The sequence below is a fragment of the Panthera uncia genome (genome assembly GCF_023721935.1).
Source record: "Panthera uncia isolate 11264 chromosome B3 unlocalized genomic scaffold, Puncia_PCG_1.0 HiC_scaffold_1, whole genome shotgun sequence".
Lineage (NCBI taxonomy): Eukaryota > Metazoa > Chordata > Mammalia > Carnivora > Felidae > Panthera > Panthera uncia.
The window spans coordinates 5,442,915-5,466,249 of record NW_026057582.1 but is presented as its reverse complement, the minus strand read 5'-3'; the positions used below and the strand labels follow the sequence as shown (position 1 = coordinate 5,466,249).

Genomic DNA, 23,335 nt, shown 5'->3' with positions numbered 1-23,335 from the left:
CACACATACACATGTGCACACACATACACACAGATGCATGCATACATGCACACACGCACACATGCGCACACACGTACACACTACACTTGCTCCTCTAGCTGCATTTAGAGAGTGCGAGTCTAACACGTCTATCTGAACGGAAAGGACCACAGCCAGAGATGTGGTGCGCAGCAGCAGAAGAGGAGATGCAGGGACCAGGGCCACCAACTCAACAGATGTCCCACTTCGGATGCATGCGCCCCAGCCCCAGAGGAGGAAGGCCTGGGCACCACGGAGGCCCTGACTTCCGATTTGGAGCCACAAGCAGAGAATGGAAATAATGTCAATGAAAGAAGGCGCCTCCCGAAGGCGCCTCCCAATGGCGCAAGGGTACTGAGCCCCTTTGGGAAGCTGTCCCCAAGGCTGGGCTGACACAGTCTTCAGCTCATGTAGCCCTGCCACATCGAAGGGCTGGATGGTTTTCTGGGAAGTGCCAGGAGGAGCTAATGAAATCACAGGTGCCCGGCTAGAAACTTCTCTTTCCAATCAGCAAAAGTCACCATAACTTTGGAAATCAACGTGACAGGGTCTTCTGAGTTTTAAAGAAATATCACGTACAGTTTTGGTGTGGGCTTTTCTCTCCTGGAGTTACACTGGGAGCATTTTCCCACATCGCTAGAGACACCGTGAAGTCATTATTTTTGGTTGCTCTGTGTGTCCCACCATACGACCGGGAGACTGCACCTTCTAGCTATCCTCCTCCCTCCTGGGATCTACTTGCTTCCAGAACTTTCCACCATTACAAGGAGCCTGCAGGTGCGTGTACACGTTCTCCCGCACATCCCTGGCGAACCTTCAGGATGGCGCCCCATATGCAGGTCCAGGGGTATGAAGCATCTCACTACGTGTTCCCAGCTATCCCCGGGGCCCCCGTAACCCTGCACCTCTAGACCATTCACCCTGACAGGGTGCAAGAACAGCTGGCTGACCCCACGCCTGGGTCAGCACACGTCAAGAAAACTTCCCATTTGATCACTAATTTTGGAAAAGCGCCCCCGGCCGGCCCGGCAGGCATGTGGTTCTCCTGGTCCCTGCCGGGTGGATGCCCACCGCGTCTGGACAGCAGTCTCCCCGGCACAGCCCAGGAGCTTGCCCAGCGCGGACGACACACCCGTGCGCCTCTCTCCCGACTCCCGGGCTGCCAACTCCCTCCTCAGGATGACACCGTGCACGGGGCCATTGTCCACAAACAATCATTTTTCAAAAAACAAACAGAAAAGGCGAGTTGCCGATACTTTTGCGCAGTGCTTCTCCGCTTCCTGAAAATGCGAGATAATGAATAAAAATGTTCATTACGGAATTATTCACTTTCCTCCCTGATTCACGTCCTGGTAATTACCGTGACCAGCCTAATAAAAACTGCTACAAACCGAAGGTCAACTGGCAGTTAGAAGTGTTCGTTTTCATTTCAATGTATTCATCTCTGGCTCCTAATGGCCTCATTTTCTCCCGTGCTCCTTAATAAATACCACTGAATTACAGGTTAAATAGCTAAATTAAATTATTGCAATTACAGCGTGCAGAGCCCTGAATCTGGGTTTACCTTTCCCAGTTCAATTAGAGGCGAGGTTTCAACAGCCACGGAATTCTGATCGCTGTCAATATTCTCAATTGCTGAGAATGTGCACGGACGCCCAGATATTTGGTGAGAGGGTTTATTCCCCGGCTTGTTTCTGAGGGGCTGATTGGAGCTCTCGACTGAAACAAAATCACACAATCAAAAGTGGTTTTTGGAAAGCGACCACAAGGCATAATTGATTCCTTTCGACTGAAAAGGGAAAAGACTTAGCAGGGTTCTGGCTAAACGCTGTGTGTGTGCATGCGTGCGTGTGCGTGTGCATGTACACAAAAGAACACACCCCCCGTCTTCTGAAGGGGTGAGTACATTTCAATAAATCTGGATCCCCGCTCCTTCATGCCACTGGCCCACAATTATTCTACAGGTCCACATTAAAGAGCTTCCTCATTATTTAAATATATTCTAACGTTTGTTGCTATTGCCTCGCCACAGGATTAATTATCCGGCATCCCTTATAAGACAGAGTGTCTTAATAATACGGAGTGCCTGGGAAGGAAGGAAGAAAAAAAAAAAAAAAGCCTTGCCTGTTCTGTTTCCCCAAATCTCAAGATGTGAGAGTCTATTTCTTGTGGAAGAGCTCCCCCTTACTTCTCTGTCCCTCTGCTTCTAAAGGCACCAAATCCCACCGCAGGCAGGGCTCTTGTCTTTTTTCTTTTCTTTTCTTTTTTTTTAAACCATCTTATTAACACAGCACGGGTGAGCAGTGAAACCCCACTAGGCCCACCCGTGAGCGTTTAGAAATCTGGGCTGTGGCAGGGATCCACGTCACAGGGGAGAGAGAGCCCGCCCACTTCCCTGGCCCCCAAAGCCAGGCCCGGTCAGACTTGAGGGGTGAGCCAGCTCCACCCTGGTGGGCAGGGGAGGGCCCCGCGGAAGTCCCATTTGGAACTCTGACATCCCTGCTCAGAAAGCCCAGAGCTGAGCCGGTGCCAAGTGTGAAAGGCCAGCGCCCACAGCCGGAGGCGGGGGACGCGGGTGGCAACTGAGGCCCAGGCACAGCAGCCATCGGGCAAGGGGTCTACTCAGCACGCTCTGCTCAGGATCCCTGATCTGGAAGCCCTTCAACCATGACAGGCCTATTTCTGGGGTCCAGGCGTTTCATCTGCTCCCCAGAAAGGGAGATGACCCTCTGCCCCAGCCCAGGGAAGCCACCTTGCATGGGACCCTGACTAGGGTGGAAGGCCATCTGTTTTCACCCCACGTGGCCCGCTCCTCCAGACAGGGTCATGGCCAAGGAGGGCCCTGGGCTCCCCTACAAATGCACTTGCCCACGTACAGGGCAGGAGGCTGGCACGGACACTTCCGGACCGACCCACAATGGAAACTGGGAGACCACAATGGTTGCACTCAAGGACAGGGCCTCCCCCAGGCCTGGCAGAGAGCAAGCTTTGGTCAGTATTTGCTGACCCAAACCAAATGCAAAGCACCCCCTCCCTCCCGATCCTCGGCCAGCTGCCTCAGGCAGCCCTTGGAGCCTTTTTCCTCCCAGACCAGACTCCGCTGACACAGAGAAGTTGGCACAGCCAGGCCCAGCATGGTGGGGAGGAGCCCCGGCGTCCAGGCAAGTCAGAGAGTGGACACACATCACCCCAACTTTCAGACACCCAGTGGTTTCCTAAGGGCAGGATCCACACCGCAGAGCACCCAGTTGCCCAAGGGAAGTGGCCAGTGGCCCATGCAAATATTTCTACAAAGGAAAAAACAACTTGAGCCAGAGATTTCTAGTCCTGGAAGCCAAACAAGACTCACTTTAAAGAATGTCTGAGAGGGGCGCCTGGGTGGCGCAGTCGGTTAAGCGTCCGACTTCAGCCAGGTCACGATCTTGCGGTCCGTGAGTTCGAGCCCCGCGTCAGGCTCTGGGCTGATGGCTCGGAGCCTGGAGCCTGTTTCCGATTCTGTGTCTCCCTCTCTCTCTGCCCCTCCCCCGTTCATGCTCTGTCTCTCTCTGTCCCAAAAATAAATAAAAAACGTTGAAAAAAAAAAAATTAAAGAATGTCTGAGAAACAAATTGACCATCAAGTGCTTAAAGCCAATCAGTAGTTGCAAAGCTATCACAAAACTGGGGCGCCTGGGTGGCTCAGTCAGTTAAGCGTCCGACTTCGGCTCAGGTCACGCTCTCGCGGTGTGTGAGTTCGAGCCCCGCGTCGGGCTCTGTGCTGGCAGCTCAGAGCCTGAGCCACCTTCGGATTCTGTGTCTCCCTCTCTCTCTGCTCCTTCCCCACTCACGCTCTGTCTCCGTCTCTCAATAGTAAATAAATATTAAAAAAAATTTTTTTGAAGAAAAACTATCACAAAATGTATGCTTTAGATACTAGGGGTTTGGGGGAGTTGAGGGGCCACACGGTATCAGGGCAACCTTCCCAAATACTAGGCACACTCACACTAGACCCTTCTTCAAACCTTCAACCGCCTGATGAAGCAGGAACCATCTACGTTCTCATCAGCACGATCATCATCTCACTGTGGGGGTGGGGTGGGGGCGGGGTCCCTCCAGTTTACGAATGAGAACCTAAGGCTCAGGAAGGTGAGGTGACTTATCCAAGGTCACACAGCCAGGGGCCCCCAGGGGCCTACCAAGGACTGCCTCCTGGGGAAACAGCAGACCCCCACACCGGGGCCCCAAACATCCTCATCTGCTGCCAGCAGCCTTCTCTACCCTCTCTGTCCTCATTGACGGGCACCCCACATCGAGCCACTGCAGCTACTCCTGAGTCCCGAAGAGTCTCCTGCTCCCTCACACCCCAGGCGGTCCAGTCCCTCTGCCTCACACGGTCTCTCGCACTCTGTACCACTGGGGAATGTTTCTGCCTCCTTCACGTCCGGCTCAGACCCCCTTCCAGAGCTCCCCGCCTTCCTTGAAGGTCCCCTGGCTCTTTATGTGGCACATCTGGGCACCGCACCTGTCTCAGGACCCTGGTGCCTCCAGGGGCGGGGGTTTCAGGTGACACCCAGTGGGACGCACCCACAGCACCAGTCAGACACGCTGGCCTCTGTGCGAACACCCGGGGTCGTTTGTTTGTTCTTGTGAAAGCTTTCTATGGGGTAGAGCCCAGGAGGAGCTCACCAAGTCTGCTGGCGTTGGTCAGAGAGGGTGCCGGGGAGCACTTGGCTGGTCAGCCGACTGTGCCTTGGAATGAAAAGGAAAGCCCAGGGGCTCCCCGTCCTGAAGCTGTCTCAGTCCACTGGGGCTCCCTGACGGCACCACAGACCGGGCGGCTGGCAAACAGCAAACTTTTATTTGTCACGGTTTCACAGGCCGAGAGTCCAAGATCAAGGTACCAGCAGATGTGGGGTCGGGTGAGGGCCCCCTGCCTCGTTCCCAGACGGCAGCCTTCCTGCTGTGGCTGAAGAGACTGGGGGTGCGGGGACGCTCTGGGGTCTCTTACAAAGGGGGCACTAATCCTCGTGACCTAATCGCGTCCTCGAGCCTCTGCCCCCTAATACCATCACTTTGGGAGCTAGGATTAAACACATGAACTGGAGGCAGGGGGACACAAATATTCAGACCACGGCACCACGTGACAGCTCAAGGGGTGGAGGGAGGACTCACGGGGCCGAGGGGAAAGCAAGAGCGCCTCCCCCAAAGGCTCCCCCCAAGGCCAGGGCAGGGCCTGCATCCTTCCAAAGCCCTGGGCAGACAGAAGAAGCCACCTCTTGGCCACTGGAGGCCACATCCAACAGCCCTCATGAGTGCAGGGCAGTGTGACCCCTGACCCCAGCCTCGCTCAGGCCAGCTCACCACGGGGGCAGTGGGGCAGCAAGGCGGAACAAGCCTGGGGTCTAATGCAGTTCCACCCCTGCTAAGTGACCCAAACAAGACCCTTCCCCTCCCCGGACCTGGGTCTCCGGTGGGGCAGGGAGCTGGACCAGACAACTTGGCCTCGTGGCCCACGTGCTCTGGGGGAGGGGCAGCCACTGGAAACTGCGTCTGCAGAGAATCCCACGGGGCCCCTTCACCCCCGTCGTCGGCTGTTCACTAGCCACACCCCGCTCTGACAGAAGAAAGCCCCAGCGGGCCCAGGCATGAGGCGGGGCCCCTCCGTGTGCTATCTCAAAGATCGCCCATTCCCAGAGAGATTCAGAGACTGGAGAGGACCAGAGAGCAGGACCGCTGCCCACCGGCCCCCTTCTCGTCCCCTGCGGCCTCGGCAGGGCAGAGCAGGTCTCCACGGCAGGCACCAAATGGAGGGTCCGCACCTGTAAATCCTGTCTACACCTCAGCAGAAACAGCGCACACATCCTCAGGATGTGGGATGGACAGAACACACGGTGCTGTGTCCGTGGCCTTAATTTCTCAAAAGCAAGTTCAAAATGGGTTCCTCCTCGGTTTGTTTGTTCAACAAGCATTTCCTGAGCACCTACTACGCGCCAGGCACCGTGGGGATCCTGACAAGACGACCGCCTTCAAAGAGCTCACTCTTTCATTCATTCTCTGCTCTTTCATTTCACCAACGGGTCCATTATATGCACCTTCTGCAGCAGGCTGTCTCAGGTGGGGGATAGGGGCACGTTATGAAGGGACCTCCCCCCACACACACCCCTAAAAGCATCACTGCAGCCCAGCACCGGAGGAAGTGGCCCTCTCTACCTCTCGAGGACAACCCCAACCTCTCCCACTGCCCCGGCCCCAGCCCACAGAGCACGGACCCTCTGGGACCCTGCTCAAGTCACATCCTAGCCTTGGAATGGAAAAGGCCATCTCGGGTATGATGACAGGGGGTGTGCAGCTGAAGGGGGACAGCCACTGTCCCAGGAAGTTGTTGCAGACGGCACCCATGCTTGAGCTGTGTGGGAGGCCCCTGGTGGACTCTGGGGGCCAGCCACTTGTCAGGCATCTGGAGCTAAGGCATCTCCCTCCCTGGCATCATCGGCACAGAGGCTGAGGCAGCTGTGAGCTGCTGGCCTGTACCTGAGCGGCCCCGAGTATCTCCTGTCTGCAGTGACCACAGGTGCGGCACGGGGTGGGGGACGGGACAGCCGGCACAGCAAGGCATGTGGCAGATTCAGAAGCTTGCTCCCCTGCCCTAGAATTTCCCCCCAACAGTGCCCAGGAAGGCGGGTGGGGCACTCAGTGACCCCTCAGCTGCCTTCCCAACACATGAGGGCACTGAGCACATCCTCCGTGCCCAGGCCAGTGCTGGGCAGCTGGGAGCTGGGAGCAGACATGAGCCGACAAGACTTCTAAATCCTTCTTCTTCATGGGCAATGCGCCTCATTCTCAGGCAGAGCACAAGCCTGAGCCCAAGCGGACAAAACTGAGCACCAGTGTCCTAATTCCATCCTTGGGTCCCTGAAGGTCATCATGAAGGACACTGTTCAAAAATGTTCAAGGGGGCGCCTGGGTGGCTCATCCGACTCTTGATTTCATCTCAAGTTGTGATCTCATGGTTCGTGGGATGGAGTCCCGAGTCAGGCTCTGTGCTGGTAGCACAGAGCCCGCTCTGGATGCTCTCTCTCCCTCTCTCTCTGCCCCTCCCTTGCTCACACACACGCACTCTCTCTCAAAGTAAGTAAATAAACATTTTTAAAACTGTTCAAAATGTTAAAGAAATTTATGAATGTATCCAAAACAGGGCCGCAAGGGCAAAGTAAAACACAGTCGCTTGGCTTAGAACCTAAATTAAGCCCACTTGGTGCAACAAGACCGTTACTGCCACTGCCTCACCGACAGGTACCTGGGACCAGGTGGGCAGAGTCTCGGATCACCTGCGGGCAGGTGTTCAGAAGATGTGCCTCCAGTGATATTGCTTTTAAAGGGAGGATGCAATGATCATTACTTAATGGAAACGCGATCTTTCGAAGCAGCGGGAAGGGAGAATTAGAATAATGCAGGTCCGTGAAAGTAAGACCATCTGGGCAGCTGAGAGAGAATTCCGGAGTTGCCAGCGACACACAGTGCTTCTACCCGGTGGCCAGAGGTTCTCCCCACCCAGGATGCCAGAGCCAGCTGGGCCCCCAGAGAGTTCCTGTCTACTCTGGTGCCCTCATTCGGGTTTTCTACGGTTTTGGAAAAATTCAAGGATCGTCCCAAAGGCTGCATCACCCACTTCTGACAGTTGTTAGTTAAATGCAACCATACTACAAGGCATTGGCCACTCTAGCACTGAAGGAAAGAAGAAAATTAATTCCTTGCACCTCCTGTGTGCCTGTCCTGTCCTGGTGCTTTGTGAACCTCCATTTTGCAGAGGAAGAAAAAGAGGCAAAACGTACGTCTATGCAGTCCTCACAGCCTCTGTGGAACAGGGGTCAGGAGTGAGTAAACAACCAAACTGAAACGACGTGGTAAAGGGGCTGCCTGGGTGGCTCAGTCGGTTAACGTCCAACTTTGGCTCAGGTCATGATCTCGAGGTTCACGAGTCCGAGCCCCACACTGGGCTCTGTGCTGACAGCTCGGAGCCTGGGGCCTGCTTCGGATTCTGTGTCTCCCCCCTCTCTGCTCTCCCATGCTCGCACTCTGGTTCTCTCTCTCTCTCTCAAAGGTAAATAAAAACATTAAAAAAAAAAAAAGTATGTGGTAATATGTGGAATTCACAGAAATTTCCTATTTTGCCTCCAACAACTGCTGGTCTTCCTTCACGTATCTGTTTTGCAGAAACAAGTTGTTGAAGGAAGATCAACCCCACAGGGACAGCCTGGTCCCACAGGAGGGGAGCCCACAGGGCTGCCTTCCACCTGCAGGCTGAGGCTTTGGGAGGCCAACGCCCGGGCCAGTGGCCCCCGACCGGATATGCATGTAATTCTCTCTCTCTCCAGGGGCAGAATGAGGTCTGGGAGATGGTCTGGACAGAGGAGGTCTGATGGAAGACGGATCAGACTCTCTACTTAGGTTTTGTCTCAACTGCCTCCAAGGTCAATGAGAAGATGCCTGCTTTTTGTGTGTGCTAATGTTAGAACGATCCCTCGGCATCACGTTTATTACTCCTTATCTTGGAGATCCACAAACTACAGGCCATGGACTGGCCACATGCTTTTGTAAATAAAGTTTTATTGAAACAACAGTCGTACCCAAGTGGGTACATACACACTGTGCATGAATACTCTCGTTCTGCGATGGCCGAGCTGATTAGCTACAAGAGAGGTCACTGGCCCGGAGAGCCTAAAATATTTACTATCTGGACTTTCATGTTAGATAAAGGCCTTACCTGAGCTAACAAACCATGGGAGGAAGTCTCCCAGGATTGAGGTTGATGCAAAAATCTCTCTATCCTGAACCATTTTTCTTTCCTAAGCAAAGCAGAATTCACCAGGGTTCCCCTGTGGCCAGGCTGCCAGGAGGCTCAGAGCCAAATTCTGTGCTCCACTGAAATACAGGTTCCCGGACGAGCTCTCCAGTCCCTTCCTTGCTTGTATGACTCCCATCCTTTCATGGCTGTTTGAAGGCTCCTGCCACTGGTTTACTTAAAGTAAGAGATTTCACATCCCTTTATTATGGAAGCAGCTACGGCATGAATAACAAAAGAGGGCATGGGAACAGGATGGCACTCCAGCTCAGGGGTCCCTCTGCATCACCATAAGCCTTTGCAGACGCCACTCTCAGACCTCACCTGGGTTAGACCCCCCACTCCTTCCCTTCCTACCTAAGCCCCCTCCAGCCAAGTCCTCTGGACTCGAATTCTTGCATATGATGCAACTGAGCAAGCTTCAGGCACTCACTCCAGTCACTTCCAGTCCCCCACCCACTCCTGGTAGCAAGAAGGCTCCAAACACACCCTTCATTCATGCAGACCCTCCTGGGTGCCAAGTCCTGCACTGAGTGCTGAGACCCAGAGGCAGACACGCGAAGCACACCCTGTGCCCTGGGAGCCCTGCTGTCCCGCACAAGGAGGATACAACCTGACCAGCTGGGCCCACAGGCGTGTATTGAGCGCTGCCTGGGGGAGCTTTTCGCCGAGTAGGGTCCCGGCTGCCTGGAGACCCAGGGACTCCCTGGACAGAGTCTGGCCAGGCTGGAGGGCAGAGGTACCCAGGGCCCATTGAGAGAGCGAGAAGCCCATGAGGCCAGGCTCAGACACGTGACAGTAACCTGCCCTGAGCACTGAGGTTCTGGCCGAGCAGGGTCCCACAGCTCCAGCTGGAAACGCGCCATGTGTTAATGGGTGATTCCGGGCGAGTCACAGAGGCCCCACGACCCCGCCTCCTCATACCAATATCACAGTAGCAGCCTCAGGAGGACATGAGATAACAGGTGTACCAGGCCTGGCACAGAGTGGGCGTCTTATAACAAATGGAAGCTACGACAGAGGCCTGGCTAGCATGGTTGAGCACAGCAGGCAGCACTGGGAGAGGAGTCCAGCGGGCCCTGGAGGCCGTGAACGCAGCCAGAGGGAGTTCACGCTCCCGTGGGGGACTCTGAGCCCTTCAAAGCCAGAGCCGAAGGACCTCAGCCCTCGTCCTTCTGGGCCACACAGTTTGAACTTGAGCTCGCCCAGGTGCCCCATCCCTTCCCTCTCCGGCAAAGCCAGGCTGACAGCTGGGGTGTCAGCCACAGGCCCTGAGCCCTGGATCCCAGGTGCGGGCGGGGACCAGCCCCCACAGAGCCCAGCGTCTCTGGGGCTGCTGGCCTGATAATCACCATGTTATTTACTCGGGAGTCTGTTTATTAGGAACTTGCTGCCACTGGCTGTTGGCAGGCTCTAATATTTACACCTAGCTTTCTCGAGGTCTCCAGAAGCGCTGAAGTCCTAAAAGAGCCATTCCTTCACGGCCCAGACGGGGAACCAACCAAAGCAAGACCAAGTACGGGGTGGCCTTTAACAAGAGGAAAGAAGGTTTTCAGGTTCCCTGTGGCTCCAGACTTCACGATTCTGGTTATAACGCTCGCCTGGGAGGCGACACATGCAGCTGCCTCCACCCTGTCCAGGGAGGCTGGGGGGCAAAGCCCCTTTCCAGAATTTGGCCGGGCCCCATTTTGACACGTTCCTGGCCCAAGGTACAGTGGGGTAGCACGGAGGCGTGTTTGCTGGAAGAATCAGTCTGATACCCATCCACGACGCTCGTGTCAGAGATACACAGGTCGAAAGACACCGTCCCTGCCTCAGCCAAGGTCCGGTCTAGAGGGGAGGTATGCGCGCGTATGCACACACACACACACACACACACACAGGCACAAACACTGCAGCTGGCAAGTCCAGCATGGACAGGAACAAGGACGCCCAGGCGGAGAGAGGGTGGGGGCAGCTCCACAGGGGAGCCAGAACGTGTCCCGGGCACAGCACAGTGACAGCGGACGAGACTCAGACAGCTGCACAGGATAGGCTCTGCACTCAAACCGTGCCTCACGAGAAGGACAGAAGGGCCGGGACCTCGCGACCAGCACGGAGTCCTCTGCTGCCATTTCCCAGCCATGCAGTTCCAAGGGGAGCCTTGACTCTCTGAGCCTCAGTTTCCTCATCTGTAAGATGCAGCTGCCATCCCACCTCTCTCAGCTCACGTGCACACTAGACCCCAAAACTCTGCTGCTTGTTGTTCAAAACACACAGCCTCACTGACATCAGCAGGGAATTCTCAAGCGACGGGAGAGCAGGCCACGGCCCTGGGGTGGAAATCCACGGAGACCACAGAGGCCATGTGACAGAACAAGCCAAGTCCCAGGCCAGGACAAGGTCAGTGCAAGGGCTCCCGGCTGGGAGCGGAGAACAGCCACGGAAACCCCGTGGCACTGGGACAAGAGGGAACGAGAAGCTCACCCGTCAGGGCTCACAGTGATGTCAACAAGGTGCCGCTGGCACACACACCCCTGGGGAGCCTGGCCGGGCCTTGTGGGGGGCAGCCTGGGCCTCAGGCCGGCAGGACCCACTGCTCCCGGAAGCTAGATCAGAGGAAGGCCCAGGCAGGACCTCAGACACCGCAGCCCAGGGTTGAACTGGCCAGGTCGACCATGCCCTCTGCCTAAGTCTGCACGTCGACTTTTCCTCAAAGGCATACCAGGATGGAAATGAGATTTCAACTTCTGGGCCGGTGTGATCGATGAGTAGTGGCTGCCTCACCCGTCCGCTTGAGGCGTCCAGCCCCCCCCACCCCCACCCCGCCACCAGAGGGAAGAGGTGCTGTGATCAACTAGTGATGTCTGCCACAGGTATAGGGGGCAGCACTGGAGGTGTGCCTGCTGTATCCACACAGGACCCTAACACATCTCCGGACCACAGCATCCCCTTTCTTCTGGGAAACAAACAAAAACAGACACAACAAAGATTGCAGAAAAGAGGAAAGCTGGGAGAGTTAGTCCAAAAGAATGGCTGAAACCAGGGAAAGGGAGGAAGAGTTGCCTAGAATTTCCATACATCTCTGGGCTTTATCAGCCACAGTAAATGCAAGGGCACAGTTTTCCAGTCCACCTTGACTGCAGAGGTGTTTACTAAGAAGGCTCTCTCCAGGGAGAAGTTACTGAGAATAGAGCTCTCTACTCAGCTAGCCAGCTCCCTGGCTCCAGCCCCTTTGTTCGAGGCCTGGAACAGGCCCCTAAGGAGCCCCAGCGGCTCATACCCGAACACCAAGAAGCGGACAGCTTGAGGTCTGAGTCCACGGTAAGGTGTGGGTGGCCATTCAAGGAAAGAAACAGACACAGGCCAGCAAACTGGGAAGCCGGTACCTGGCAGGGGACTCCAGGTGGCCCAAGCAGAGAGACTGAGGGCAGGGCTCCCCACTAGGGACAAGAATGCCCCCAAAACTGAATCCAGGCACTTACTGCTGCCCCCACAGAACAGCTCACACTGGTCCAGGAGAGGGGACTTGGACACTCCCAAACCTGGGGGCTCCACACCTAGGATGTGGGAGGTCCCTGATGTGGGAGGGAGCCCAGCCCTCGCCAGCACCGGCTCAGCTCGGCTGTAAGCAGCACTGCAGACTGCTGGGTCACCGTGGAGAAGATTCCTTGTCCTCTACCTACGGTGACAACTGTCATCATGAGATCAGTAATCGCTCCCCTCGCTGGGGCCTTCTCCATGCCAGGCCCTGTATTTAGCACTGGGCACACACCCTGCACCGTCTCCCTTCAGTGAGCGAGGAACCCCGGCTCCAAGATGGAGATGAAGGGCCAAGGTCACCCAGTGAGGAAAGGGCAGAGCCAGAGCAATCTCAGGCCTGGTGGGTCCCCGGCAGGGCTCTCTGCCCACCAGACTCTGCCTCTGAAAGCAACCTCAGGGCAGTCTGTGGGCACCCAAAGGGGTAAGGATCCCGGGATCCTCAGGAGAGCCCGTGGTGGCACTTGGGCACCTCACTGCCTCCTGGTCTGCTCCCTGGCCCTTTACAAAGCACCACAGAGCAGCTGGCCAGGAGCCTGGTCCCAGACGTTCGCACACATATGCACATACACCCATATGTGCACATGTACACACACACACACACACACACACACACACACACACTTCCGGACACATGTGGCCATCACTCTTACTCCCCTGACCTCCTTAAGGTTAATGAATGTGCCAACGGAGAGGTCCCACAGCTGACACGCTGGCCCACCTCCCGTCCAGGGGCTCTCATCATGCTCTTCCCTGCTCTCTGGAGCCCCCACTGCTGGTGCCAACATTCTAAGTCCTTGTCTACTTTCTGAGAGACGTAATGAGTAACACAGTCTGCTTTCCGGCCTGACCTTCTCATCGGCTACAGGGGCTTGTTCTTATAAAAAGAGGAAACTTCGGCTGAACAGGAGTAAATGAACTTGACGTCCAGCCCCCTCCAATCTCCCACACACATCACCCCCCCAAAACGTGATGGTTCCAGGGGCACCTGGGTGGCTCAGTCGGTTGAGCATCCGGCTTCGGCTCAGGTCATGATCTCGTGGTTTGTGGGTTCGAGCCCCGCGTCGGGCTCTGTGCTGACAGCTCGGAGCCTGGAGCCTGTTTCGGATTCTGTGTCTCCCTCTCTCTCTGCTCCTCCCCCGCTCGTGCTCTGTCTCTCTTTCTCTCTCTCTCTCTCTCTCAAAAATAAATAAACATTTAAAAAAAAAAAAAAAAAAAACGTGATGGTTCCCAACTCAGAAACCACACTTTGTATCCGATTCCAAATCCAAGAGCCTGTCCCCTTCGGGTCAATGACTTCCACTGTCCTGCCGTGCCCCGCTCATCTTCCGTCCTCCACAGATGCATCCCTCAACACTGCTCCTCCTACCAGAGGACTCACCTGAGCCGCAGGCAGGGTGCAGCATCTTGCTGAATAAAGAGAAGCAGAAGCAAAATGGACCCTGTCCCCAAAAAGGTCCAATTTCCAAAACTCAAGCGGCACACCCCAAGCAGGAGAGACAGAACTCCATCCGGGTTGGTCTGACAGCTGTGTCTTGCTGAACTGCAAGTCTCAGATTTCTCACATACGCAAAACTGCAGTTTCCCAGAGGCACTCCCTCCCCCCCTGCCCCCTGCAAGCTGCATCTGGGGCCGAAGGTCAGCCCACCTGTGGCCCAGGCCTGGTGGGTCATGATGGTCAAGGTGAGAGGTGACAGCCAAGGGAAGCTAACCCCAGCCTCACCACCCTCTCCCACCTCCCCGGCATCTCTGGCTGCTTTCCCCCAAAGCAAGAAGTCTCTGGGTCTGTCCCTGCCCCGCCAGTGACACCTCCCTATCTTGGTCCCCGACTTGGTTATTGGAGGCATTCTGGGAAGGATACAATAACACCAAATCTACAGACCAGTTTCTTTGAAGGAACAAAAAACCCAGCCTGTCTGCACCCTCACCCGGGCAGGAAACCCACCAGGAAGAGGAGACCCCGGGATTCTGTGCCAGGACCAGGCATGGAGCAGGGAACCCACTCCACCCCACTCCCATCTGCTTCCAGTTCACGTGGGCAGACAGACATGGAATCTTTGCAAGTGGACATTAATCATTTGCAGCAATTAGATACCCAAGACCCAAGATTCCCTCCTTGCAGAGGGAACGAAGGAAGCCCTGGGGCGCTAGGCAGCAAGGCTCCCGGACCTAGGTGTGCCCACATAAAGGGAAACAGAGGCGCCATGTGCTCGTGCTCTCTCTCTCTCTCTCTCTCTCTCTCTCTCGGGTGCTGCGTGCAAGCCTCCACAGCGATCAGAGCGCAGAGGTCCGCGATGTGAAACACCCAGTGGATTGTCAGCAACGAGGTATAATTGAAAAGGATTAACATGAATGCGATGTTTCCCTTCCAAAAATTCGAGGAACGCCACGATGGCTCTCATCTGGGCTGGTATGACTCATGTTTTTAATAGAGGAACTTAATTTTCACTTCTGAGGAATTTGGACTCAGGGAAACATTGTCTAAGAAGCGCTCGTTTTACTCCACCGACAGTAAGTTGCAACACCCCCGAAGTAAAAATAAAGGTCTCCAGCCTGTCCCTTGTCTCTCAGAACCCACTGTGAGCCATGGGGTGGTCCCCCGTGGGCCTGCCCAGAGGTCTGAGGCCAGCCAGGCAGGCCCTAACTCAATGTGGTGGCCTGGAGCCAGTACCTGCCTGTCTCTGGGGGCACTCCGCGGGGGTGCCCGCTCGAAGGGCATCCGGTAATGCTGCACAGGGGCCCGGACAGGGCGTGCTGCATGAGTCGGACATGAGGCTGTCCAACAGCATGAAGGGTGCGAGGGCACAGCTAGGCCAGGCATCTTCCTCTTGATCTGGAAGGCTCTGGATAACACAGCTCCCAGCGCCTATTAGAGAGGTACGCCCCCATCATTCCGACCCTACGGGGTCCTCCTCCCAGCAGAGCTGGCTCCGGGGAGACTAAGCCCGAGGACATGGACTCCTCCCTCTGCTCAGGGCGTGCTCCTCACGCTGGGTACGGGCCAACAAAACCAAGGCTCGGGGGTCAGAACAACCTGTCGCCACCCCCTAGTGGGGGCTGCCTAGTTAGTGGGAGTAATGAGACATCACAGAAGCCCCAGAAACGCCCATCCCTTCATCGATCCCTTCCTCCTGGCCAAGTCCGCATGCTTCCGTCCACATCCCCGCCCCGAGTCTCCACAGAGACCCTGCCTCCCGGGGATGTCCCAGCCCACATTCTACTCCGGATTCCGAGGAGAGTCAAGTTTTGCATAAAAACGGAACCCAGGATGAGCATCTGGGGGGCAGACTTCTTGAAACAGCAGTACCGGGCAAGACAGTCTTTCTGCCTCTGTACCTTTCAGACGCATCTTCTTACTTTACACGGCCCCCAGCAGGTCCCAGAGCTGATGGGTCATTCCTGAGGGGGAAGGGGGATCACGGGAGCCGAGAAGCTGGTCTGAGGCCACAGCGCCCAGGTACCACTGTCGCCTGCTGAGGAGCCCCGCAGGTGAGAATTTCCCCATCGAGCATGCCAGGACGGAGGCTGCACCAAAATACCACTGTTCCTGGGACGCTCGTCGCCGCGTCCCGGGAGCTCTGTCACCCGGCCGGCCACGGCAGGATGTCCCTTCTGAGTGCGTGCGGCACACCGCTCACGGAGGTTTCCACCGGACCCCACGGTGCCCAGGACGGCACCCAGTGCCCCAACCCCCATCCTGCAATGAAGAACAGATATCCAGATCCCCTCCCCAACTCCTCCCCACCTCTGCTCCGGCCAAGGGAGAGGCACTCGTTTCTAAGTTGCAGATAATGTCACCCACCATTCATCCAAATGTGTCACTAACATCCCATTAGACTGTAATTATTTTTTAATTAAAACTAAGAAAACTGGCATGCCTGTGCCGACTTTATGCATCTGTTATGGGTTAAAATAGCTTTTAAAAAATGTTTCGGAGACCGCAGTCTATTGTGGCCGCGGCCTCTGCCAAAGAAAACGCAAGCTTGCTTATTTTCTCCATGGGGCGCAACAGCGCCTGTGTGTGCCGGAACAGAATCGGCTGGCCGTGAAAAGAATTCTAAATAAAACACAAACATGGAATTTGGCAACGCCACAGAAGCAAGCTTAAGACTAATTCCAGCATGCGGACGGCTCTCACATAGTAAGTCTGGCTCCAGCATAAATGAAACCAGGCACTGTAAAATACCAAGCAAGTTGGAGTTTCAACTTAAAGGGACAGAACGCCGGTTCCAGGTATAAAAGCTTATTAAGCCGGCTCGCGCTGGCTCCATAAATCCATAGGTTATTAGCTGTTTGCTTTCAGCCAATCCCTCCTTAAAGAGATGCATATTAAGAGAGAGAGAAGGAGAGAGAACAACAAATGAAAACCATCACTTTGCACTTGACTTTTAGTGCAGCGGTTCTGGAAATACTGTGCTCATTACCTCGATTAGAGGAGAAAGACTTTCTGAAAACTCAAATGCACACAGACCCTAAAGTGGGGGGGGGGGGGGGGGGGGGGATGACAGGAGGACGGGCCAAGGGACGCAAGGTAAGAATGCCCATGCCGTGGGTAGGACGGGATGAAAACGGCCTCCCGGGAAACCAGAGATGTCGGGAGGCGGGACTCGGCCACAAGGGGAAAAGCCACGTGGATGCTGGAATATTTCCACCCAGGGAAATGGCGATGGTGATGACTGTGACAGTAATAATTATAGTTATAATGACAGTAAAAATGTTAGGTAATACCTGCCGCCATTCGCCACCTTTATACACCAGCCGCTGCTGAAGGTGGTAGAAGGTAACCGGGAGAGGTTTTCAAGTCTAATAGTGCAGTTAAGGGTTCTGAAGTCAGGCTGCCTCAGTTTCCACATCTGTAAAACGGGAGCGGCAGTGCCTTCCTTGCAGAGGCCGGGTGAGGGGTGCTGAGGGTGAAGCCCACGCTAAATGGCTAGCCGGCTGCTACCCGTCCCACCAAGCTGCCACCACCTCGTTTCACAGACCAGGAAACCGATGTCCTAAAGGCTAGGTCCCTCGCCAAGGTCAAAGAGCTGGTACATGTCAGAGCCGGGATTTCAAACTCGCCATCTGGATCCAAAGCCCGTGGTCCTCACGCACGCCCTCCTGGGCGGGTCACACCAGCATGGCCACGTCTTCTGGCACTGTGAACAGTGGGTCCTGTCTGAGGCTGGGGCAGGCTCGGGGATGCGGCCTCCCCTGGAAGGGAGTGAGAAGACAAACTCACCCCCAGAGAGATTCGCCCTCAAAGCCTCTCACAGCAGGCCTCGGTACTGAAACACGATCGCACTCCGCGATCCAGGGAGAATTACAAAGTTCAGGAAGGAAAATAATCCAAGTGCTTCCATCATAAACACCCTGCATTGGGCGAGGAGGGGAGGTGACCCTTGCTGTGCCGATAAGTGCCCTGCGCCACCACACACATGCATGCACACACACACCGTACCTGCTCGTCTACACTCACGTGTACGCGTGAAAACACATACGCGTGAGTGTGTATATGCGCGTACCCACACGCGCGCTCACACGTGCACATGTATGAACACGTGCATGCATACACACACGTTCACATACCCGCCAACGTACGTGCACACACCCACACGCTCACATATACACACACACTACACACGTAGACGCACACACACATAGAGACACTCACACATAAACACACAAGCACACAGGGCCTTTTATTACGGGGTCTGTGCCAGGCCCAAGGACACTGGCAGAGGCAATGGGAAAAACCAGGGAGAAAATTACATGAGGCAATGTTTGGCTCCAAATAAAAAAGCCATGGAATGTTTTCCCTCAAGTCTTGGGTATTTTCTTGCAGGCCCACTCAGACCCGGATCAAGCAAGGACGTCAGATCAGGTCAGCCTTGCCCACAAGGAACCCCTGACCACCCCGGCCCCCGTGGCGAGCCAGCTGCAATCCTCCTGATGCTAACAGCCCCTGGCCCGGTGGGGCTGGGACGGGACATCCCAGGCAACCGGCACCCACGGAGGCCACAGTCCATCTGCTCGTGGACCATCTCCCCATCAAACACACGCTCAGCAAACCGGGGCCGGGACTCGGTCCTGACCCTCTGACTCCCCCCGCCACACGCACACCCCACCCCCGCCCCTGCTCTGCAAGCCTCTGCAGCCTGGCTGGGTGACATCACACTCCAGTGGGCTCCAAGCTGCTCTTCCTGAAAAGATGCACGTCTTAGAAGATGCAGACTAAAAATACTCCTGGCTTCTCAGAGCCAGTTTACAAAAATAATTATATTTTCTTAAAAAAAAAAATAGATTATAGGCAAGTATGTGTCCAGCTATTTTTAGTTCCTATTCAGCTCTGCTAATTTTTTCTCATAATAATCACTGCAGACTTTTTTTTAAAGCCACCCCCCCCCCCTTGTTAATAATTGTGTTCTGATCTGGCACAGGGACAGGACTTGGAGTGGGGGGAGGGGTACACAACCTTCTATAAAACATGGAAGTCTGAGTTTTGCCCAAAGGTGGCGGCATCTGAAAATCACCAAATTCCTGGGGGCAAGGTGGCTATCTCACTGAAGACCAGCTCCAGGCTCAACCCAGTACATCTCTGTCGCATATGCCTGAATCGGTCCCGAAACTTGGTTGTTCACAAGGGACACCAAAATGGGGTTCCTGCCCTGAAGGGGCTTCCAATCCAGCAAGGGGTATGTTGTGGGTTGAAGAGTGCCCCCCCCCCAACAAGATGTCCATAACCAAATCCCTGGAATCTGTGACCGTGATCTCACTGGGAAGAAGGATCACTGCAGGTGTAATTAAGTTCCAGATTTGAGATAAGATCGCCCTGGATTATCCGGGTGAGCTCTAAGTGTAATGACAACTGTTCTTTTAGTTTTAATCGTCCAGGAGAGGAGAAGACAGGCCCCAAGGATGAGGCCATGACCACAGCAGCAGAGCTACAGGATGTGGTCACAGCCAAGGAACGCCGGGAGCCACAGAAGCTGGAGGAGACCAGGAACTGATCCTCTCCTGGAGCCTCCAGAGGGAGCAAAGACCTTCCAACACCTTGAGTTTGGACTTGTGGCCAGCAAAACTGCGAGGTGACAAATTTCTGTTGTTGGAAGCCACCTCGCCTGTGGTCATTAGCTACCGTAGCCCTAGGAACTAATACAGGGCAACAGAAACCACAGCCTTACATAATAATCCTCACTGAGCCCCAGAATCACTTCCCCCAGCCCCCTTGCACAAAGGACCCGAGGCCACCCCATCACAGAGGCAGACCCAGGAAGACGTCCTACAGTGCAACTCAGGGGGCCGCCCTTCCCATTCCTCCCAGCCCCGCGGGGGAAGCAAGGCTGGCATGATGATACCCAAGAGATGGGGACCCAGAGAGGCTCGCAGAGAGGCAGGGCGGGACCCAGGACACCAGCGGGCTCTCCCTTGCTCCCAGGTGTCCCCACTCTAAAGTGTACGGCTCTTCCTGCTACACCGAACCCAAACCAACACCCTGAGGACACAGCAGAAAGGAAAGTGAAAACTGTCCACTTGCAGAATTTTCTTCCCCAAACTCTCAAGCTAGCAAAATGTTTAGCTGACTGCTAAAAATCAGCAGCCTGGGAGACAGGCCGTCCCTGGGAAGAAGCACTTAGAAGAAAAATAAGAGACCCTCACCCCAGGGTGAGAGACCCTCAAAGGAAACATCCTGGGGGACGTGGCCCGGCACGACGGCCACAGGCGCCACGTCTGAGCCCAGCAAGAGCTGGCCGCATCCCAGACCCTCCCGTTTTACCAGGTAACTAGGGCCAGTTGTTGTCCACACCCGAGTCTCGGGGGCGGGGGGGGGGGGGGGGCGGTATCAGGTGAAGAAGTGTAGAAACCAGGACTCTGGAGCACTGCTGAGGCGGAACGTGAAATACCAGCTCCTCAGTAAGTAAAACTGAGCACAGAATGACCACGTGGTCCGGCAACTCCTCTTCCACGTGGTCCGGCAACTCCTCTTCCCCGTGCACGGGAGCACCCTTCGCGACAGCCAGAAACAAGCATCCCTCGAGGGATGAATGAACAAACACAACGCGGCGTAGCCACACGAGGCACTATCATTCGTCCGGCAATTCTGGGGCGCCTGGGTGGCTCAGTCGGTTAAGCGTCCAACTCTTTTTTTTTTTTTTTTTTTAACGTTTATTTATTTTTGAGACAGAGGGAGACAGAGCATGAACAGGGGAGGGGCAGAGAGAGAGGGAGACACAGAGTCTGAAACAGGCTCCAGGCTCTGAGCGGTCAGCACAGAGCCTGACGCGGGGCTTGAACCCACGGACCGTGAGATCATGACCTGAGCCGAAGTCGGATGCCCAACCGACCGAGCCACCCAGGCGCCCCATAAGCGTCCAACTCTTGATGTGGGTTCAGGTCATGATCTCACGGTTCGTGAGCGCGAGCCCCGTGTCGGGCTCTGCACTGATGGTACGGAGCCTGCTTGGGACTCTCTCTCTCTCTCTCTCTCTCTCTCTCTCTCTGCCCCTCCCCTGCTCACTCACGCGTGCTTGCTCTCTCTCAAAGTAAATATCTTTTTTTTTTTTTTTAAAGGAAGGCAATTCTGACCTGTGCTACAACATGCACGAACCCTGAGAACATCGTGCTGAGTGAAATACACCAGTCATAGAAGGAGAAACATTGTCTGATTCCTCTTCCATGGGATACTCACAAACGTCAAACTCATAGAGACAGAAAGTAGAATGTGGGACGGGAGAAGTGGGGGACTTAGCTTTCAATGGGGACGGAGTTTAGTTTGGGAGAACAGACGTTCTGGAGCTGGGCGGGGGCGGGGGTGTAGCACTGGAACGCAGAACAATGTGAATATACTTCATGTCGCAGAACCATACACTTAAAAAACGGCTAAAAGGATAACTTGTGTACGCTTTACCACAGATTACAAAAAAAAAAAAAAAAAAAAAAAGATCCAGCAGAAATATCTTCACACCCTTGTGAGAAAGCATCGGCGGAGATGACACTTACAGAGCCCGTGGCACACGGTGGGCCCACAAGCAGTGGCTCCTTTTGCTATCAGATCGAGACTAAAATGAGGGGCACCTGGGTGGCTCAGTCGGTTGAGTGTCCGACGCTTGATTTCGGCTCAGGTCATGATCTCAGGGTTCATGAGTTCGAGCCCCACGTCGGGCTCTGCGCTGATGGTGCGGAACCCGCTTGGGGACTTCTCTCTGTCCCTTCCCAGCTCAAGATCGCGTGCTCTCTCTCTCTCTCCCTCTCTCTCAAAATAAATAAACTTTCTAAAAGAAGACTAAAATGAGGCACTTGTTAACAAAGCACACGCCAAGCCCAGAAAGGGTGCATCAGGAGGCACGGGCTAAATACAGCTCTCAGGGCCGACGTGTGCATCCGGGGCCCCTCCCATCAGCCATTCCCCACCTCCTATTAACAAAGGCATGGATTAAAAATGTCTGGATTTACGAAAAGATTCCAAATGTCCCTGTCTCTGCAGGTAGTGACTCCATTTCTGCGTTAACCTCTTCCAAGAAGTCCCAAGTCCTCTGACCCCTTCGGCTGAAGTCTTCGGCCTGAAGTACAGGCGTTCTTATTATCCAGGGCTCCGGCCAGCCCTCCAGCACTCCAGGATAATTTCATTAGTTCACGCCTCTCCCTCTGGGGCTCCCACTCACACCTGCCAGGTAGCAGGCCAGCAGGAGGGTGGTCTGGGAGCCAGAGAGCAAGGACAGGAGCAGGCTGTGTCCCCTAGACCCAAGGAGACCTGGGTTCAAATCCCACGTCCACTGCCGACCAGCTGTGCAATTTCGGGCACATTCTACCACCTCCCTGGCCTGTCTCCTCACCTGCAAACTACAGAATAGGCTGTAGGGAAAGAAGGTGCTGGGAAGCTTGAAATGTCTAGGAAGGCCCTGCGGAGGGCCTGACACGCAGTGAGGGCCCAGAAATGGTAACCCGACCATAACCGGGTGGCCCCACTGCCAAATGTAAGAAAGACCCTGCCAGGGCTGACGTTCCCATGCCCACTGACCATACACCACGGTCACACACCCGCCCCCAAGAAGGGGCCTGAAGAGGTGAGCAGGTGGCACTTCTCCTCAGGTGTGATGGCAGGCTGTGTGCGAAATCCCACCCCGAGGGACCCCTGCCCACCAAGGGTTTCTCCCCACAGATTTTTGGATTAAACCGGCCAGCCTTGATTATGTTTGGATAAACTATATTTCACGGCTTACCCTATTTGGGTTTGATTGTGAAATATGTACAGCACACAGCCCCTCCACCTTGCCTGGCCCTCGGGTTTAAAAAGTCAAGCACAGTTTGTTCCCCTCCACCAAGAAAAAAAAAAAAAAAAAAAGACAACACCTCGAGCTTTAAGGACGACACAAGTCTGTTTCTCTCCGGTGAAGAAAAACTGCTTCTAAAGGGACTGTGTACCAAAAATGAGGCAGTAACTAACAGCATTCTGTGTCTCCTCTTTTCTCTCACAGACACGAACACGACCCCTCCTGGGGCCCGGCCGTCTACCAGCATCTCCGGGGCACCTACAGGAGCACGGCCACCCGGGCACCGGAAACCCAGAGATGCGGAGTCACACAGACCCGATAGAGGCTTCAATGAGGCCACCTGCCAGCTCCCAGACCCCCAGCCAGACCCCAGAAACCCAATTTGAGGGCGAGGACATAAGAAAAAATTTTACCCATGCCCCAGGCTTCAACCTTCCCTCTGGTGGCCTGAGGGTTGGTTACTCTGTGTCCCTAGCAGTCACTCACAGCTCAGACCTCTCGGGGGCAGCCAGAGCTGGAGGGGGCTCTCTGGGTCAGCAGGACCCCTCCCAGCTGACACCCACATCCACATTTGTCACTGGGCACCCGCTGGAAGAAGCTGCCTGGCCTCCAGCCTCACCTTCCCCATCAGGAAAATCCCAGAAGGTCTGCTGGGACCTCCCTGCTCCTGTAAGCCTGGTCCTTTCAATTTTCTCCAGCAGAGAAAGGGTATCCCAGAGCACGTG

General features: G+C 55.1%; 1 protein-coding gene across 4 annotated transcripts in view; it reads right to left on the bottom strand.

Annotated features, from left to right (window-relative positions):
- The window catches only part of BCL11B (BCL11 transcription factor B), a 92,541-nt gene that overhangs the window by 20,717 nt on the left and 48,489 nt on the right, over positions 1-23,335 (bottom strand). The gene's annotated exons all lie outside the window — the stretch shown is intronic.